The sequence below is a fragment of the Theropithecus gelada genome, chromosome 16 (genome assembly GCF_003255815.1).
Source record: "Theropithecus gelada isolate Dixy chromosome 16, Tgel_1.0, whole genome shotgun sequence".
In the NCBI taxonomy this organism is placed as follows: domain Eukaryota; kingdom Metazoa; phylum Chordata; class Mammalia; order Primates; family Cercopithecidae; genus Theropithecus; species Theropithecus gelada.
The window spans coordinates 3026544-3045988 of NC_037684.1; the positions used below are offsets into that span (position 1 = coordinate 3026544).

The 19445-nt window shown below is 39.9% G+C and overlaps 1 protein-coding gene and 1 pseudogene across 2 annotated transcripts in view; one reads left to right on the forward strand and one right to left on the reverse strand.

Moving 5' to 3' along the window:
- The window catches only part of TAOK1 (TAO kinase 1), a 172736-nt gene that overhangs the window by 47635 nt on the left and 105656 nt on the right, over nucleotides 1–19445 (forward strand). The gene's annotated exons all lie outside the window — the stretch shown is intronic.
- On the reverse strand, nucleotides 14108–14208 carry LOC112610545 (annotated as a pseudogene).

Here is a 19445-nt window from a genome sequence, read left to right on the forward strand (position 1 = left end):
TCAGCCTCCGGAGTAGCTGGGACTACAGGCGCCCGCCACCTCACCCGGCTAATTTTTTTGTATTTTTTAGTAGAGACGGGGTTTCACCGTGTTCGCCAGGATGGTCTCGATCTCCTGACCTCGTGATCCGCCCGTCTCGGCTTCAGCTTTCTGAGTTCAGTCCATTTCGTTAACTCTTGTTTTGCTTGATACTTGTAAACATTTCAGCTCTTCCATGAGTCCTGTTCATTTTCCTTTATTAAAATGTTACAATCTCCAAAGTTGTCTGAAGTCTGTATTTGAGAGCACCTATTAAAGTCTTACAGCCTATTATAAACCATCTTCTGAACAGGATTAAAACAAGACAACAATCGTCTGTGAATAGCCAAGTGGTCAGAAACACAGTTGGCAAAGAAGTTTGGTTATCTCCATAGTTTACAATAACTTAACCTTAATTTTGATTGATAGCATATACTGGGACATTAGAATTTTAGAAATCCCATAAAATTTTGGAACATACATCAGCATTGTTTACTAAGATATAACCTAAAGAAGATTGAAGGTCATTTTGGCAATTCCATGTACCTAAACGCGTCACATAATCCTGTTTGCCTTTCTTTTCTAGACACTTCAGGGGCCCTCTGAAGTATCTGAAAAGCCAGATGCCAGGGAAGACAATTTTGAAACTGAAGTTTGATTTTGGGAAGGCTGCTAAATGTACACACTTGGTATTACGAAATAAAATTTGAGATTACCATAAGTTTTGCCAAAATGATGACTCAAAAATTTTAAAGAAGAAAAACAACTTTTTTTTTTTTTTTTTGATATGGAGTCTGGCACTGTTGCCCGGGCTGGAGTGCAGTGATGTGATCTTGGCTCTGCAAACTCCGCCTCCCGGGTTCAAGCGATTCTCCTGTCTCAGCCACCCAAGTAGCTGGGATTACAGGCACCTGCCACAATGCCTGGCTAATTTTTTTGTATTTTTAGTAGAGATGTGGTTTCACTGTGTTTTCCAGGCTGGTCTCGAACTCCTCATCTTGTGATCTGCCCGCCTTGGCCTCCCAAAGTGCTGGGATTACAGGCGTGAGCCACCATGCCTGGCCCAAAAAACCTTCTATAATGCTTTACAAATTTTGCCAGAGAGCAGATTAGCACCTTAGGGGAAAACCTTGTGCTTTTATTTCAGTGCTCAATTTACAGAAAAACCATATAATACCCTCTTTTGAATTTCATCACTATGTACACACAGATAACCTCTTTTCCAAGATTTTTACAATTCTTCCACCACTTCTTTGAACCTTCACCTTTTTCCTAATTTAACTCAATTCTGTAACTCTAGGCAAAAGTTTACATTTCCATGCGTTCTCATAACCTTTTACTAAAAACCACATTTCACTGTTCTTACTCACCTTCCATGTAAATCTATTTCTGGTAGTTTCAGTTAACTCCTAGCAATTTTTAACTTTAAGGTAAAACTTGGTGAGTTGCTTTAAATGTGTGCTAACTGCAGCCAAGGTTTGCTCTCTTAGTAAGGGCATGGTTGATTCCACGTGTTCCCAGGCCTTAACAGTTGTGAAGCAGGCAAGACAGACAGTTTATAATCTCAAAACACTTAGGAAATTTTGGATTTGACCTGCATTTTACCATAGTCTTCAGGGCTATTTTCCTTTTTCTTTTTTCTTTTCTTTTTGTTTTTTGAGATGGAATCTTGCTCTGTTGCCAGGCAGGAGTGCAGTGGCACAATCTCGGCTCATTGCAACCTCCGCCTCCCAGGTTCCAGTGATTCTCCTGCCTCGGCCACCCGAGTAGCTGGACTACAGGTGCGTGCCACCACGCCCAGCTAATTTTTGTATTTTTAGTAGAGATGGGCTTTGACCATGTTGGCCAGGATTGTCTCGATCACTTGACCTCATGATCCGCCCACCCCGGCCTCCCAAAGTGTTGAGATTACAGGCGTGAGCCACTGCGCCTGGCTAGCTGTTTTTATTTCTTTAAAGTCACATGAACTGAAAAGTACCACAGCATTTATTTTGCCTTAAAAAAATATTAGAGCCAAGTCTTTGTCTTTCTTTAGTCCAAATTAATTAGAGCTCTTTTTACAGGCATCACATGCCGTACACACACAGAGAAGTGGAAGAAAACCCATTTGCTGGGTGGGGCCCTTTAAGAGACAGGGCTGCTAGGAAAACATGCAGATGTCAAACCAGAAAGAAACATTCCCTAAGGCAGGATTGCTAAACAAAGACTTGCCTGGGAGTTAGAAGCCATGCCCTTTGGATGTTGGGAGGCTTGTAGCAGGAACCATACAGACATGCAAAGCACACCAGATTGGCTGCAGCCCAAGACTAGCCCCACAAATCCTTTTTCACAATTAAAGCTTTACAGAAAATATAAACTGATAGCTGGGGGGCCTGGCCTACTAAAGGGAAAAAGGTATTTTAAAGGTTAACCTGTTGATGGGTTAGAGAAGGGGAAAGAAAAGAAACAGTTTAAAAATGCCTGGGGAAGAACTTCTTTGAATTTTTCTTTTTTCTTTTTCTTTTCTTTTTTTTTTTTTTTTTGAGACGGAGTGTTGCCCAGGCTGGAGTGCAGTGGCACGATCTCGGCTCACCACAACTTCGCCTCCCGGGTTCAAGTGATTCTCCTTCCTCAGCCTCCTAAGTAGCTGGGACTACAGGTGTGGGCCACCATGCCCTGCTAATTTTTGTATTTTTAGTAGAGACGGGGTTTCACTATGTTGGCCAGGCTGGTCTCGGACTCCTGACCTCTATTCTTATGCAAGTGGTTCCTTCACCAGGGAGAAAAGTTTAATTTCTGTCTCACAGAGTTGAAACCCCTTGGCTGGGTAAGGGGAAGGCTGCCCTGATGTGTCTGGGAACCAGTCTGTTGGCTGTTCCCAGCCAATAGATAGGCTGTGTGGGACCCTTGGGCCATGCGTCCCAGTCCTGACATGGAGGGGAGAGTGGCTGGGATCTGCTGCTCCCCAGTCCCTCCTGAAAAAGTAGCAAAAGATGATGAAAAGGCCCCCGACCCCCAGGAGCGACGGGGTGGGGGTGCAGTTTCCCATAAGCTCAGAAGTCTGAGGATGAAAAGGCTTAGAAACCACAGCTAGAGGTTTTGAGTTCCCATTTCACTCACTTTTCTCAAGCCCCATGCTGGGCGCCAAAAAGTTGCAGGACTTTTCCTTAATTCAGCTAAAGACGGGATTCTTGTCCGTCCCATGACCAGGAAAATGTAGGCTCCCAGATGGTTTAAAGGTGAGTAAAGCAGGGTTTTATTGGATGAAAAGGGAATAAAAGGGGAAACAAGGATATTCTGCAAGGCCAGAGTCCCTTGCTAGAGTGCTTCTCACCCAGCTGTTTGAATCTCAGCCTCCACACAGGAAGAGCAGGGGCCAGGCTCCTCTGTGCTGTAACAGGTGTGAACTTCATGAGGCTCCACTTCAGTGGGCAGGCTGGTTGGAGTTTATCCAGGGACCCCTCCCACCTGACTGTCTCATTAGGACAGTTCTCCTTTGGAGATGACAGAACCAAAATACACCCTGGGAAAAGATCAGTAAAAAGAGGTCAAAAAGGGCAAATCTAAGTTTAACATAACAATTTAAAAGCAATATATTTTGAATATTGGATTAAATATTTGCTTCCTTTTGGTAATAATTTTTTTTTTTTAACTTTTTTATTGAGATGGTGTCGCTGGAGTATGTTGGCACAATCTTGGCTCACTGCAACCTCCTGCCTCTTGGGTTCAAGCGATTCTTGTGCCTCAGCCTCCTGAATAGCTGGGACTACAGGTGCACACCACCACGTCTGGCTAATTTTTGTATTTTTAGTAGAGATAGGGTTTCACCATGTTGGCCAGGTTTGTCTCACCCTCCTGACCTCAAGTGATCTGCCTGCTTTGGCCTCCCAAAGTGCTGGGATTATAGGCATGAGCCACCACTCCTGACTGCTTTTGGTGATGATTCTTGCCTTAACCTAAACTATAGTTAACCAAGTTGTTGCACATGTACAATGAGAATAGTTATACCAGAAGGGAAATTTTTTTTTCTTTATTTCTCCCATCATATTCATTTTATGTTGCACTGATAAGTTACTGTATTATATTATTTTATATATGTGAGTATCTTGGGTATTTTAACTATTCCCTTTAAATTTTCTTGAAAATCAGAAGTGGCGTGACTAAGATTTGTTTTTCTTTTTTTCCTTCTTTTTTTTCTTTTTTCTTTTTGAGAGAGTGTCTCTGTCACCAGGCTGGAGTGCAGTGGCATGATCTTGGCTCACTGTAATCTCCCCCTCCCAGGTTCAAGTGATTCTCATGTCTCAGCCACTGGAATAGCTCCCACCATGGCCAGTTAATTTTTTTTTTTTTTTTTTGGTATTTTTTCATAGAGACAGAGGTGCACCATGTTGTCCAGGCTGGTCTCAAACTCCTGTCCTCAAGTGATCCTCCTTCCTTGGCTTCCCAGAGTGCTGGGATTACAGACATTAGCCACTGCCCCCAGCTGGTTACTAGATTTTGATTATTGAGCTTACTTCAGTAGTTTCATTTATCAGAAAATATGTTGAAGTTTGAATATGTTGAAAATATGAATACTTCTTGAAAATACTGCTATGGAACTAATAAGACCAAGTTTTTGATGTAGATTTTATAACTTCTAGGTATTTGTAATACTGGTATTTGTGTTACTGATACTTTTTAATTTTCTGGAAAAAACAGTTTTAAAAGTACTTCATGTATGACTAGAACATAAGGAAGATTAAAACCATACCTGATTTTACCACCTAGAGATCATCAGTGTTTTGGCATATTTCCTTTATTATTGCTTCTCTGCATTTTTACTGTATAGGCAGTATATAGTATAGTAGTTAAGAAGGGATTTTCTAGGATGAAACCTCTTGGGTTCAGATTTCTGTTCCACCACTTATTAGGCTGTGTAATCTTAACAGATTGCTTGATGTCTCTGAATCTTGAGTTTCACATCTATAAATTGGGGATAATAAAAGTAGATATTGTTGTTCCCTGTATGCCAGGTACCTTGCTAAGTATACTATGTGTAAAATCTTACTTCTCCTGACATCTTTACTTAAGAAGTACTTAAAAGTGCCTTTAAGAGGATCAAATAAAATGTAATTTACTTGGTATAGGAGTTTTATATAATTCCTTTTTTTTTTTTTTTTGAGATGGAGTTTTGCTCTATTGCCAGGCTGGAGTGCAGTGGCACAGTCTTGGCTTGCTGCAACCTTTACCTCCCAGGTTGAAGCCATTCTCCTGCCTCACCCTCCCAAGTAGCTGGGATTACAGGCATGCACCACCACATCCAGCTTGCTTGCTTGCTTGCTTATTTATTTATTTATGAGATGGAGTCCCCCTCTGTCTCCCAGGCTGGAGTACACTGGTGAGACCTTGGCTCACTACAACCTCCACCTCCCAGGTTCAAGCAATTATCCTGCCTCAGCCTCCCAAGTAGCTGGGACTACAGGCGCCTGCCACAACACCTGGCTAATTTTTGTATTTTTAGTAGAGACAGGGTCACACCATGTTGGCCAGGCTGGTCTCGAGCTCCTGACGTGATCCGCCCGCCTTGGCCTCCCAAAGTGCTGGTATTACAGGTTTGAGCCACTGTGCCCGGCCTAAGTTTTGCATTTTTAGTAGAGATGGGGTTTCATCATGTTGACCAGGCTGGTCTTGAACTCCTGACATCAAGTGATCTGCCTGCCTCAGCCTCTCAAAGTGTTGGAATTACAGGCCTGAGCCACTGCGCTGGCCTGTGTATTTCTTAACATTGGTTTTATAGAGTATATTTAACCTATTATTAAAACTTGTTTCTGATTAAACTCATTAGTCCATGTCTGATTAATTTTGGCGTATAAGATATAATAATCTAACTTGGCTTTTTGAAGTAGAAAACCTGGAAGTGGGAAATAAGTTTTGCATTCTGTTTCAATTCTGATAAAATGAAGGAGTACTTATGCCTTTGGAACTGCCTTATATTCTTTTTTTTTTTTTTTTTTTTGAGATGGAGTCTCACTCTGTCACCCGGACTTTAGTGCAGTGGAATGATCTCGGCTCACTGCAACCTCTGCTTCCCAGGTTCAAGCAATTCTCCTGCCTCAGCCTCCCAAGTAGCTGGGATTACAGGCGCCCACCACTACGCCCAGCTAATTTTTTGTATTTTTATCAGAGATGGAGTTTCACCATGTTGGCCAGGCTGGTCTCGGCCTCCTGACCTTGTGATTCGCCCGCCTCAGCCTTCCAAAGGGCTGGGATTACAGGTTTGAGCCAGCATGCCCGGCCGTAACTGTCTTTATATTCTATGGGGAAAATGGTGTGGTGGATTAGCAATGTCTTTCTTCCACAGGTATAGGGGGATGGTATTGAGAAGACTGTTACAAAACATTCATATGTATAATCCCAAATTTAAACATTGTTTCAATATTACATTTTTAAAATTTATTATTTTTATTTTTCGAATGTTCCAGTATTACTTTTTGAATATTCTGTTGAAAATACCATTTAAAAAAAAAAAAAGAAAATACCATTTTTATATGAATTCAGAGTAAAATTGGTTTGTGGATTTTTTTTTTCTGTTCTGTTTACTATTAGAATTATGTGAGCATCAAAACAAATTTAAAAGTTTCTTTTCTGCTTTGAAGTTTGCAAATACCTATAAAACTATCAGGTTCTGGCTGGGTGCAGTGACTCATGCCTGTAATCCCAGCACCTTGGGAGGTTGAGGCAGGCAGATCGCGTGAGCACAGAAGTTCGAGAATAGTGTGGGCAACATGGCAAAACCCATTGTCAAAAATACAAAAATCAGCTGGGCGTGGTGGCACATGCCTGTAGTCTCAGCTACTTGGGAGGGTGAGGTGGGAAGATCCCTTGAGCCCAGAGCTCAGGATGTCGAGGCTGCAGTGAGATCGTGGCACTGCATTTCAGCCTGCGTAACGGAGTAAGGAGACCTTGTCTCAGAACAAACAAATAAAGCTATCAGATTCTAAAACATGATTAGAAGTTGTTACTCTTTCTAATTACTGTCTAACAAGAGATAACATTCCCACCTCTTGAGTGAGTTTTAGTAATTAATTATTTAGTCTACTGTTGTTGGGCTTTAGTAATTAGTCTACTGTTTAGAACTTTCCAACTTTTTATTTTGAAAAATGTAAAACTTACCGAAAAGTTGCAAGTCTAGTAAAATGAATAGCCATTATACCTTCATGAAAGCTTACCAATCCATTAACTTATTGCTCTATAACATGTGTTGCTATGCTACATAGACACTTTTTTTCCCTGAACCATTTGAATTAGTTGCAGAATCATGACCCTAAATACTTCAGTATGTATTGCCCAAGAATATTTTCCTGCTAAGCACAATATAATCGTGATAGGAAATTTAGCAGCAATGTAGTATTCCTATCAAATATACAGTGTTAGATTTTCTCTAATGTCTTTTTTTTTTTTTTTTTTTTTTTTTTGAGACGGAGTCTCACTCTGTTGCCCAGGCCGGAGTGCAGTGGGGTGATCTCGGCTCACTGCAACCTCTGCCTCCCGGGTTCAAGCAATTCTCCTGCCTCAACCTCCTGAGTAGCTGGGATTACAGGTGTGCGCCACCATGCCTGGCTAATGTTTTTGTATTTTACTAGTAGAGACAGTTTCACCATGTTGGTCAGGCTGGTCTTGAGCTCCTGACCTTGTGATCTGCCCGCCTCAGCCTCCCAAAGTGCTGGGATTACAGGCGTGAGCCACCGCGCCCAGCCAATAATGCCTTTTATTTTTTATTTATTTATTTATTTTTTTGAGACGGAGTCTCGCTCTGTCGCCCAGGCTGGAGTGCAGTGGCCGGATCTCAGCTCACTGCAAGCTCCGCCTCCCGGGTTTACGCCATTCTCCTTTCTCAGCCTCCCGAGTAGCTGGGACTACAGGCGCCTGCCACCTTGCCCGGCTAGTTTTTTGTATTTTTTAGTAGAGGCGGGGTTTCACCGTGTTAGCCAGGATGGTCTCGATCTCCTGACCTCGTGATCCGCCCGTCTCGGCCTCCCAAAGTGCTGGGATTACAGGCTTGAGCCACCGTGCCCGGCCAATAATGCCTTTTAAAGCTGGAATTTTTTTTACCCAATCTGGGATTCAGTCAAAGGCCATACATTGCATATTGTTGCCATGTCTCTTTAGTCTCCTCCAGAACAGTTCCCTATGTATTTTTTGTCTTTAATGACGTTTTCAAGAGTCCAGGCCAGTTGTTTTATAGAATTTCTGTTTTGACAGAAAATCCTTCTTGTTAGATTTGTTAGTGTGGAGTTGTAGATATCTAAATAGTCCATAATTACAGGGCAAGGACTACAAATCTGTAGTCCCAGCTACTTAGGCAGCTGAGGCAGGAGAATCTCTTGAGCCCCAAGAGTTTGAATCCAGCCAGGGCAATGTAGTGAGAAAGACTCTGTCTCTTTAAAAAAAATTGTTTTTTAAAAGATAGTCTGTAATATGATAGTGGGTAGTTATAGGTATCTAATTTGACAGTCCTGCTTCCCCTCGTCATCCTCAGCTTAAAAGTAATATTTTAGGAGAATGTCTTCCAGTGTATGCATGGAATTTTAAAAAAAGAACAAAAATCTTTCTACTTTGCAAAGTTGTGACACTTACAGATTTTGAACTGTGATATTAAACTTAAAAAATTACTGCTTCACCCCTGTCTTGCGTTTACCTTTCTGACACTTGAGAATAGTCACAACTCATTTTTTTAACTTGCATTTTTTTTTTTTTTGAGACGGAGTCTCGCTCTGTCGCCCAGGCTGGAGTGCAGTGGCGTGACCTTGGCTAACCGAAACCTCCGCCTCCCCGGTTCACGCCATTCTCCTGCCTCAGCCTCCCGAGTAGCTGGGACTACAGGCGCCTGCCACCATGCCTGGCTAATTTTTTTGTATTTTTAGTAGAGACGGGGTTTCACCGTGTTAGCCAGGGTGATCTCGATCTCCTGACCTGGTGATCCGCCTGCCTCGGCCTCCCAAAGTGCTGGGATTACAGGCGTGAGCTAACGCGCCCGGCCTTAACGTGCATTTTTAAAATTCACACAAGCAATGTTAATTGTAAGCAAAATAAACTAGAAAATTCTGATAAGGAAAATGACGAAAATAAGTCTTATATAAGTCCTAGCACTCACATAGAAAAACTGTTAACATTTTGGGTGAATACTCTTTCAAACTTGAAGGAATGTAAGTGCTTGTGAGAGAGACATTACAAGAATTTTTGTATTGTATTGTAACTCTGTGTTGTAGTTTGCTCTACAACCCCCCAAAAGTGGCTACAGTATTAAACAGTGAAAGCAGGGAAAAGTAGAGGTACCATATGAGCTTATTAAAAGGAAACAGCTGGAAGGAGAGGCTCTTGTCTTATCAGTCAGTATTTAGATACTTACTATATACTGTAAATAATTCTTAATGGTTATATCAATTACTTTTTTTTCTTTTTCTTTTTTGTGACAGAGTTTGCTCTTTCACCCAGGCTGGAGTGCAGTGGTGCAATCTCAGTTTACTGCAGGCTCTGCCTCCGGGGTTCAAGCAATTCTCCTGCCTCAGCCTCCTGAGTAGCTGGGTTTATAGGTGTGCGCCACCATGCCCTGCTAATTTTAAAATTTTTAGTAAAGACGAGGTTTCACCATGTTGATCAGGAACTCCTGACCTCAGGTGATCCAGCCGCCTCCGTCTCCTAGTGCTGGGATTATAGGCGTGAGCCACCAGCCCAGCCTGTTGAGTGTTTTTATTACGAAAATGTGTTGCATTTTATCAAATGCCTTTTCTGTATTTATTGATTTGATTGTGGGTTTTTCCCCTTCATTTTGATAAAGTGATATGTTACATTGATTTCTTTTCATATGTTGAATCACCCTTGGATTCCTAGAATAAGTGCCACTTGCTCATAGTGTATAATCCTTTTAACATGCTGCTGGATTCAGGTATTTTTGTTGAGGATTTTTGAGTCTATATTCATAAGGGGTATTTGGTCTGTAATTTTTTTCTTCTTGTGATATCTTCGTCTGGCTTTGTATCAAGGCACTACTGGCCCATAAAATGAGTTAATTCTTTAAATATTTGGTGGAAGTCTGGCTTGGTGGTGCATGCCTGTAGTCCCAGACTTGGGAGGCTGAGGCTAGAGGATCACTTGAGCCCATGAGTTCGAGTCCAATCTGGGCAACATAGCGAGACCCCCATCTCTTTAAAAAAATTATAGATGCCATGAGTGAAGCCATCTAGTTCCAGGCTTCCTCTGACAGTTTTCTGATTACTGCTTTATCAATGTTTTTACTTGTTGAAATTAGATCTAGGTCAATTTAGTCTGTTGAAATGTTCTGTTTTCTTGAGTTAGTTTTGGTAGTTTGTGTGATTTTAGGAATTTGACCATTTCATCTAGATTACCTAATGTTTGTTCATATTATTCTCATATCCTTTTTATTTCTGTAAGTTTGGTAGTAACATCTCTGCTTTGGCCAGACACGGTGGCTCCCACCTGTAATTCCAGCACTTTGGAGACTAGGGCAGGTGGATCATGAGGTCAAGAATCTAGACCGTCCTGGCCAACATGGTGAAACCCCGTCTCTACTAAAAATACAAATACTAGCTGGGCGTGGTGGTGCATGCCTGTAGTCCCAGCTACTCAGGAGGCTGAGGCAGGAGAATTGCTTGAACCTGGGAGGCGGAGGTTGCAGTGAGCTGAGGTTGCAGTGAGCCGAGGTTGTGCCACTGCACTCCAGCTTGGTGACAGAGCAAGACTCCATCTCAAAAAAACCCAAATCTCTGCTTTCATTACTGACTGTAGTAATTTGAGTCTTCTATCCTTTTGTTCTTTTCTGTTTAGTTAATAGGTTTGTCTATTTTGTTTCAAGAGCCAACTTCTTGAAAGTTGGCTTTGTTGATTTTTCTGGTTTTTTTTTTCGAGACAGGGTCATCCAGGTTGGAATGCAGTGGTACAATCATGGTTCACTACAGACTCAACCTCCCTGGCCCAAGCGATCCTCTCACCTCAACTTCCTCCCAAGTAGCTGGGACAACAGGCATGTGCCACCACACCCAGCTAATTTTCACATTTTTTTGTAGAGATGAGGTCTCCCTAGTTTGTTTAGGCTGGTCTTGGACTCCTAGTCTGAAGTTGTTTTCCCACCTGGGCCTGCCAAAGTGCTCGGATTACAGATCTCACCACTTACTGAGCCACTGTGTCCAGCCACTTTTTCTCTTTTTATGGTTTATTTTTTTCTGTTTTTTAAATATTTTCTATTTCACTTACCACTGTTCTGCTAGCATATTTTTGTAAGTTTACTGGCCATTTGTAATCTTATTCTTTGAATTGCCTATTTATGGAACCTGTTTTTTGTTATTGTTTTTGTAGAATGCTTTATGTATTGTGGCATATGTTAACAGCACCAGGACCTCTGAACGATGCTGAATAATAAAGGTTTCTTTTTGGCTGTAATAGAAATATATTTCACCATTAAATAGGATAGTATGGTTAAGAAAGTTTCTTCATCTTTCTAGTTTACTAGGAGTAAGTAATTGTGATGTATAAGTTTCCTAAAAAAATATAGTGGTATATCCATACAATAGGATACTACTTAGCAATAAAAATGCTCACAACAGGCCTGGCGTGGTGGCTCATGCCTCTAATCAAGCACTCAGGCAGGCTGAGGCTGGCAGGTCACTTGCGCCCAGGAGTTTGAGACCAGCCTGGCCAACATGGTGAAACCCAATCTCTACTAAAAATACAAATGTGTAGGTAAGCCTGATTTGTCCTATAATCTCAAACTTCTTGCTGATATTTCTCAGTCTTATTTATCATTTCAGTTATTGGTATAATTACATATGTATGTGTGTGTGTGTGTCTGTTGAGGGAGGATATAGTAGATAGTATAATCTCTATGAATTCGGTGTAAAGAAGCAATTTTCTTTCTCCAGAGGACTGCACATTTTACTAAATTGGCTGTTTTCTAAGCCTGAACCCTTTGACTAACAGATGTAGGGAAAAGGGCTTTATAATATTAAATCAATTGCTTAGGACCAACAATGTCCCTTTTTTGTGAAAATCTGAAGGTTCTTAAAAGATGGAATACTATGACATTATCCTTGTTGATTCAAGGAGCATTCCTCAAGTAATACTGAATGTGCTGTAATTATCAGTACCTTCCCATCTTCTTTTTGTTGCTCTTGAATGATGTTATTGTCAACTATTTGACTATGTTTTGCAAATTTGGAACAGTTACTTATCTGAAAATCCTACTTTGGTCTGAGATTTTAAAATAAATTATATTGGATTTTATTCTTGTTTTATCAGCTTTCTTGGAGATGTATGGGTTTATGATTGGATAATGTGATACCACCCACAAAAATTATGTATGCCTTTCACATTTTCAAGTGTAAATAGCCTAATAAGTGCTAGGCTTCTCTGGTCTACTTTTGTGGAACCAGGAATAAATTAGATCTCATTGGCTGTTGATGTGATTGTTAGTTTCTTTTTATTGTTCGCTTTATTAGGAAGCATAATGGTAAATTACTTTAATGATATTTTCCTCTAAGAACAGATTAGATAATTTAAAAAATGTAATCTAATAGACTTTTTAAAGAAAATTGTATATGCTGTTTCATAGTACCTTTAAAAAACTTGTTACAAATATTTATATTTTTAAAACCTGATCTAGGCTGGGCGCGGTGGCTCACACCTGTAATCCCAGCACTTTGGGAGGCCGAAGCGGGCAGATTACCTGAGGTCAGGAGTTCGAGACTAGCCTGGCCAACATGGTGAAACCCTGTGTCTACTAAAAATACAAAAATTAGCTGGGCATAGTGGCACACACCTGTAATCCCAGCTACGTGGGAGGCTGAGGCAGGAGAATTGCTTGAGCTTTGGAGACAGAGGTTGCAGTGAGCCGAGATGGCGCCACTGCACTCTAGCCTGGCTGACAGAGTGAGACTGTCTTCAAAAAAAAAAGTCTGATCTATGGTTTATCCACTTATATTAGTCCTACATTTTGTTTGGGTATTTATGTATGTGTATTTAGCAGACTAGAAGAATTATGAAGTCTAGGATTGCTGTGAAAGCTCCTTGCTGCTGTTTCTTTCCTATGGTTTTTTCATGACAGCTATTAAAAATGAAAAGACCTTTCTTTGTTAGTTTACATTGACAGCTCTGTTATAGCAATATTCTGAGTAGGTGCAGGGCAACCAGGATGGTGCTAATTTTTATAGTAAAGTACTTTTAGGAACTTTAGTGTGTATGGAAAAGAAGCAGGTATGCACTGGATGCTGTTAACTCTAGTTTAACAATATAATGATGTATTTCAGAGTTGTCTTTTGAGGGTTCTCGTGTACTTATGTATTTTATTTTTTACTTTTTCCTGTCTTCTAACAATCCAGACAATATACATAGGTGTTATTGGATCTTCAGGTAATGTGAGTTCTTCACCTTTATTCTTTTTAAACAGTTATTTTGGCTAGTTTGGAGCTTTTGCCTTTTCATATACAGGCTAGAATCAGTTTGTTGATATCTACAGAAAATCCTGTTGGACTTTTGAGATTGTGTTGAATCTATGAATCATTGAATTTTTGGATCAGTTAGAAGAGAATTACCTCATAACAGTATTGAGTCATTCAGTCTATGAATACATGTCTCCATTTAATTAGGTTGACGTTTATTTCTTTCACCAGATTTGTATTGTTTTTGCTGTATAAATTCTACCCACATATTATTAGACTTATGTTTACTCAGTTTTTTTCCCATTGCTATTTTGTACATTTTTGGGATTTTCTGTGTACACAATAATATTGTCAGTAAGTAGAGACAGTTTTCTTTTTTTCTATTACGTATGCCTTTTAGTTCTTTTTCTTTCCTTATAACACTGACTAGAACTTCTAGTACAGCGTTGATTAGGGGTGATTAGAGTGGATATCATTACCTTCTTTTTTAATTTAGTTTTTACTTTTAATTTTTGTGGGTACATAGTAGGTTTATATATTTATGGGGTACATGAGATGTTTTGAAACAAGCATGCAATGCAAAATAAGCACATACGAAGAATGGGGTATCCATCCCCAAAAGTGCTTATCCTTTGAGTTGCAAACAATCCAGTTATACTCTTTAAGTTTTTTAAAAATGTACAAATATGGAACACTTTACAAATTTGCGTGTCATCCTTGTGCAGGGGCCATGCTAATCTTCTTGTTCCAATTTTAGTATATGTGCTGCCCAAGCAAGCACCCTTTGTGTTATTTCTGATCTTTAGAGAAAAGCTTTCAGTCTTCAAGCATTAAGTATGATGTTAGCAGCAGGTTTTTTGTAGATACCTTTAATAGGTTAAGGATGTTTCTTTCTATTCCTAGTTTGAGTGTTTTATCATGAATGGATGTTGTCAGTTTGATTTTCTGCCTCTGTTTATATTTCTTCTTTAGTATGTCTAGAATCGAGTATGACAATGATTTTCTAATGCTAAACCAGTCTTGCATTTCTAGATAAATCCTGCTTGATTGTGCTGTGGTGTCATTTTTATATATTGCTGAATTTAATCTCATTTTGTTGATGATATTTTGCTTTTATGTTGATGACTTTTGCTTTTATATTGGTCAGAAATCTTCAGTTTTTGTCAGTTTTCTGAAGCCATCAATGTCATGATGTTTTCATAAAATGAATTGAAGAATTTATGTAGAATTGGTATTATTTTTTTCTTTAATATTTAATGGAATTTGATAGTGAAACTGTCTAGGCCTGTAGTTTTCTTTCATATACATATGATTAATCAGGTTACTTTCTTGAGTGACTTTTTGGTAGTTTTTATCTGTCAAAATAATTTGTCCATTTCATCTGTGTTGTCAGATTTAGGAGCTTAAAGCTGTTCATTGTATTTCCTCATCTTTTTGATGTGTATAGGGTCTGTAGTGATACACTCTCTTTTGTTTGCATTATTGGTAATTTATATCTGCTTGTTTTCCTTTGTTAGTTTGGCTAGAGGCCTTTTCGTCTTACTAACTTCCTCTGCTTCCTCCGAAATAACCAATTTTTGACTTAAATTTTTTTCTCTGTTGGCCTTTTGTTTTCTATTTCACTGATTTCTGTTCTGTTCTTTAGTATTTCCTTCCTTATATTTACTTTTGGTTTAACTTGCTTTTTTCTTTCTATATATATATATATATATATATATATATATTTATTTATTTATATATATATATATATATTTTTTTTTTTTTTTTGAGACGGAGTCTTGCACTGTTGCCCGGGCTAGAGTGCAGTGGCACGATCTTGGCTCACTGCAACTCCCGCCTCCCGGGTTCAAGCGATTCTCCTGCCTCAGCCTCCCGAGTACCTGGGATTACGGGTGCCCGCCACCACCCGCAGCTAATTTTTTTGTATTTTTAGTAGAGATGGGGTTTCACCATGTTAGCCAGGCTGGTCTCGAACTCCTGACCTCGTGATTTGCCCACCTCGGCCTCCCAATGTGCTGGGATTACAGACGTGAGCCACCGTGCCTGGCCTCTATATTCTTAAGATAGAAGCTTAGTTGCAGTGAGCCGAGATCGCGCCACTGCACTCCAACCTGGGCGACAGCGTGAGACTCCGTCTCAAAAAAAAAAAAAAAAACAAAGATAGAAGCTTAGATTATTGATTTGAGTCCTTGTTTTTTCTAATATAGCAGTTAGTACTATAAATTTCCCTCTAAGCACTGCTTTAACTGTATCCTACACATTTTATGCTGTATTTTTTTTTTAATTATGTTTTTTTAAACAGAGTCTCACTCTGTCGCCCAGGCTGGAGTGCAGTGGGGCGATCTCAGCTCACTGCAAGCTCTGCCTGTGGGGTTCACACCATTCTTCTCCCTCAGCCTACCGAGTAGCTGAGGCTACAGGTGTGCGCTACCACGTCTGGCTAATTTTTTAGTAGAGACAGGGTTTCACTGTGTTAGCCAGGATGGTCTCGATCTCCTGACCTCGTGATCCGCCTGCCTTGGCCTTCCAAAGTGCTAGGATTACAGGTGTGAGCCACCACACCCGGCCTGTATTTTAGTTTTTATTCAGTTCATAATCTTTTTCTAATTTTCCTCAAAACTCCATTACTGACTCATGAGTTAGTTAGAAGTATGTCATTCACTTTCCGCATGCAGTCATGCACCATGTAATGATGTTTTCAGTCAAAAATGGACCACACATAAAACCATGCTCCCGTAAAATTATAGTAACTGTATTTTTACTGTACTTTTTTTTTTTTTTTTTTGAGATGGAGCTGTGCTCTTGTTGCCCAGACTGGAGTGCAATGGCACGACCTCAGCTCACTGCAACCTCCGCCTCCCAGGTTCAAGTGATTCTCCTGCCTCAGCCTCCTGAGTAGCTGGGATTACAGGCGTGTACCACTATGTCCATCTAATTTTTAGTATTTTTAGTAGAGGCAAAATTTCACCATGTTGGCCAGGCTAGTCTCGAACTCCTGACTATGGATAATCCACCCGCCTTAGCCTCCCAAAGTGCTGGGATTACAGGAGTGAGCCACTGTGCCTGGCCTCTTTTTTTTTTTTTTTTTTTTTTTTTTAAGGGAAGAGATCTCACTTTGTTGCCCAGGCTGGAGTGCAGTGGCTATTCACAGGTATGGTCAGAATGCACTATGATCTCAACACTCCTGGGCACAAAGTGATTCTCCTGCCTGAACCTCCTGGGTAACTGGGACTGTAGGCACCCACTACCATGTCTGGCTTCCCCCGTTTTTAGTAACTATATTAGGGGTATTAGGATGTTGTCCATTTCTTCTGTGTTTTTCAAAACTCCACATTGTTAAAGATATTAACTCTTATGTAAGTTTCAGACTTTTTAAAAGTGTATCTTATTATTTGAGACAAGGTCTAGCTCTGTCACCCAGGCTGGAGAGCAGTGGCACAGTCTGCTCACTGCAGCCTCCACCTCCCGGATTCAAGCAATTCTCCCTCCTCAGCCTCCCGAGTACCTGGGACTACAGGCATGCACTGCTACACCTGGCTAATTTTTGTATTTTTAGTAGAGATGGGGTTTTGCCATGTTGGCCAGGCTGGTAGGCTGATCTTAAACTCCTGACCTCAAGTGATCTGCCCACCTTGGCCTCCCAAAGTGATAGGATTACAGGTGTGAGCTACCTTGCCCGGCCCTTTTTTTTTTTTTTTTTTGAGACAGAGTGTCACTGTGTCGCCCAGGCTACAGTGCAATGACGAGATCTTGTCTCACTGCAACCTCAACCTCTGCCTCCTGGGTTCAAGTGATTCTCCTGCCTCAGCTTCCCGAGTAGCTGGGATTACAGGTGCCTACGGCTGCACCCGGCTAATTTTTGTGTTTTTAAAAGAGACGAGGTTTCTCCATGTTGGCCAGACTGGTTTTGAACTCCTGACTTCAGGTGATCCACCCGCCTGCCTCCCAAAGTGCTGGGATTACTGGCGTGAGCCACCACGCCCGGCCTTTTTTATTTATTTATTTTTAAATTCTTACAGATGTACTTCCTGCTTTCATACCAAGTTTATCTGTTTTTTATTATTTTTGGTGTCTTTTACTGTGTTTCCTCCTCTCAATTTTTCTTTTTTATATTGTCAAATATGTTTTTTTCTTACTGCTTTGCATGTAGATCATAGATAAGTTTCTTCATACTGGTTACAAAGAAATTTACTCATATTTCCTCCCAGTACTTGTGTAGTTGCTTTTTTTATATTTGTGTATCTGATCCCTATGTAATTCTGATGTTCAGTTTGAGGAAAAGGTATGATTTTTCTCTCACATGGCTATTAAGCTCTCCTAACAACACATTTTTATCAAATCAGTCTTTTCCCCATTGATTTGAGATGCCTTTTTAAGCCATTTAGCAGTTATGTTTATGGTAAGATATGTGATAGGCATATAGCCTTTTTTTTTTTTCCAAATGGATTGTCAAGTTTTCTCAACCTTTATTTCTTCTCCTTTAACTGTGTGTGTTAAATTCCAAGATAGACATACATGGGTTTGTTTCTGGGTCTTTTAGGTTATTATTAATTTCCTTGTCTTTTTGTTTTAGTATTTTACTCTTGTGATGGTGATAGTATTGTGTTATCCTTTGGTCTTTGGTAGAACAAGTATATCAATTTTCTAATTATTTCTTGTGTCTCTGATTTTCTGGAAGTTGTTATCCTGCATTTTCTCTGTTCTTAATAACCTTAATGTGTTTGTATATCTTAGTCTTATGCATACTGTTTGTTCTGTAAGTATTTATGGAAATGAAATTTTTAGGAATTACATAGAAGAGAATTAAGCATATTGTTTTATTCAGCAATATTTATATAATATTAACTGTAGATGGTAAGGGGTAGAAGCTGGAGAAAGGATACAAAAATGAATGAGACATGCTGTGCCTGCTTATTTAGGAAAGAGAGAGTTAAATAATTGCAATATAGCATGGTAAATGCTGCAGGATGCGTTGGAGGCATAAAGGGAGAGTGATCAACTCTTCCTAATAGAGTTAAGATTTTGCAAACATTGTGACATTCAATCTAAATCTCGAAAGACTTTGAGTGGGAATTTGTTAGGTAGATAAGAAAGAAGATGCAGATCATGGACCCAGTTAGAAAATTTTAATGTAAAATAATTCTTCTAATAAGGGTACTAAAACTTACTCAGAATTCTTAAATACGGTCTGAAGTAACACTGAAGTTTGTTTTTTTAAATAGGTTGATTAATAGAAAATGTATACTTTGTATGGAATTTAGTTCAGCCTACTCAGTTTAGGAATGAGAAGTTAAGTGACTTTGCTGTGGTCACATATTCTTGGAAGAACTGTGATTGAGACTGTTCCAGGGAACTTCTAGAACAGGGAAATTGGTAAAAGTATGTGGGGCAGCCTTGGATGTATATTAGAAATTGAATGCAAATTAACAACATATCTTTTTATTGCAGTGTAGTGTTAATTTAGGGAGGTACAAAAGATATATAAATGTATTTTATATAGTTACAAAGAAGTTTTCTAGTAAGAATTAAAATTGCTTCAGTTACTTGACAAGAATTGGATGGAGCTGTTTTTTTCTCTTAAAAGTCTGATGAAATCAGGCCAGGTGTGGTGTCTCATACCTGTAATCCCAGCACTTTGGGAGGCCGAGGTAGGCGGATCACTTGAGGTCAGGAGTTTGAGACCAGCCTGGCCAACATGGTGAAACCCTGTCTTTACTAAAAATACAAAAATTACCTGGGGGTGGTGGTGCATGCCTGTAGTTCCAGCTACTTGGGAGGCTGAGGCAGGAGAATTGCTTGAACCTGGGAGTTGGAGGTTGCAGTGAACTGAGATTGTGCTATTGCACTCCAGCTTGGGCGATAGAGTGAGACTCCGTCTCAAAAAAGGAAAAAAAAAAAGCCTGATGAAATCAATTTTGGAGTTTTTAAAAATTGCTGAATTTGAGCAAGTTAAAATAAAATAGTTAACACTTACTGTAGTGCTTATTATGCCAGAGTATTACTCTATGCTTTGATTTA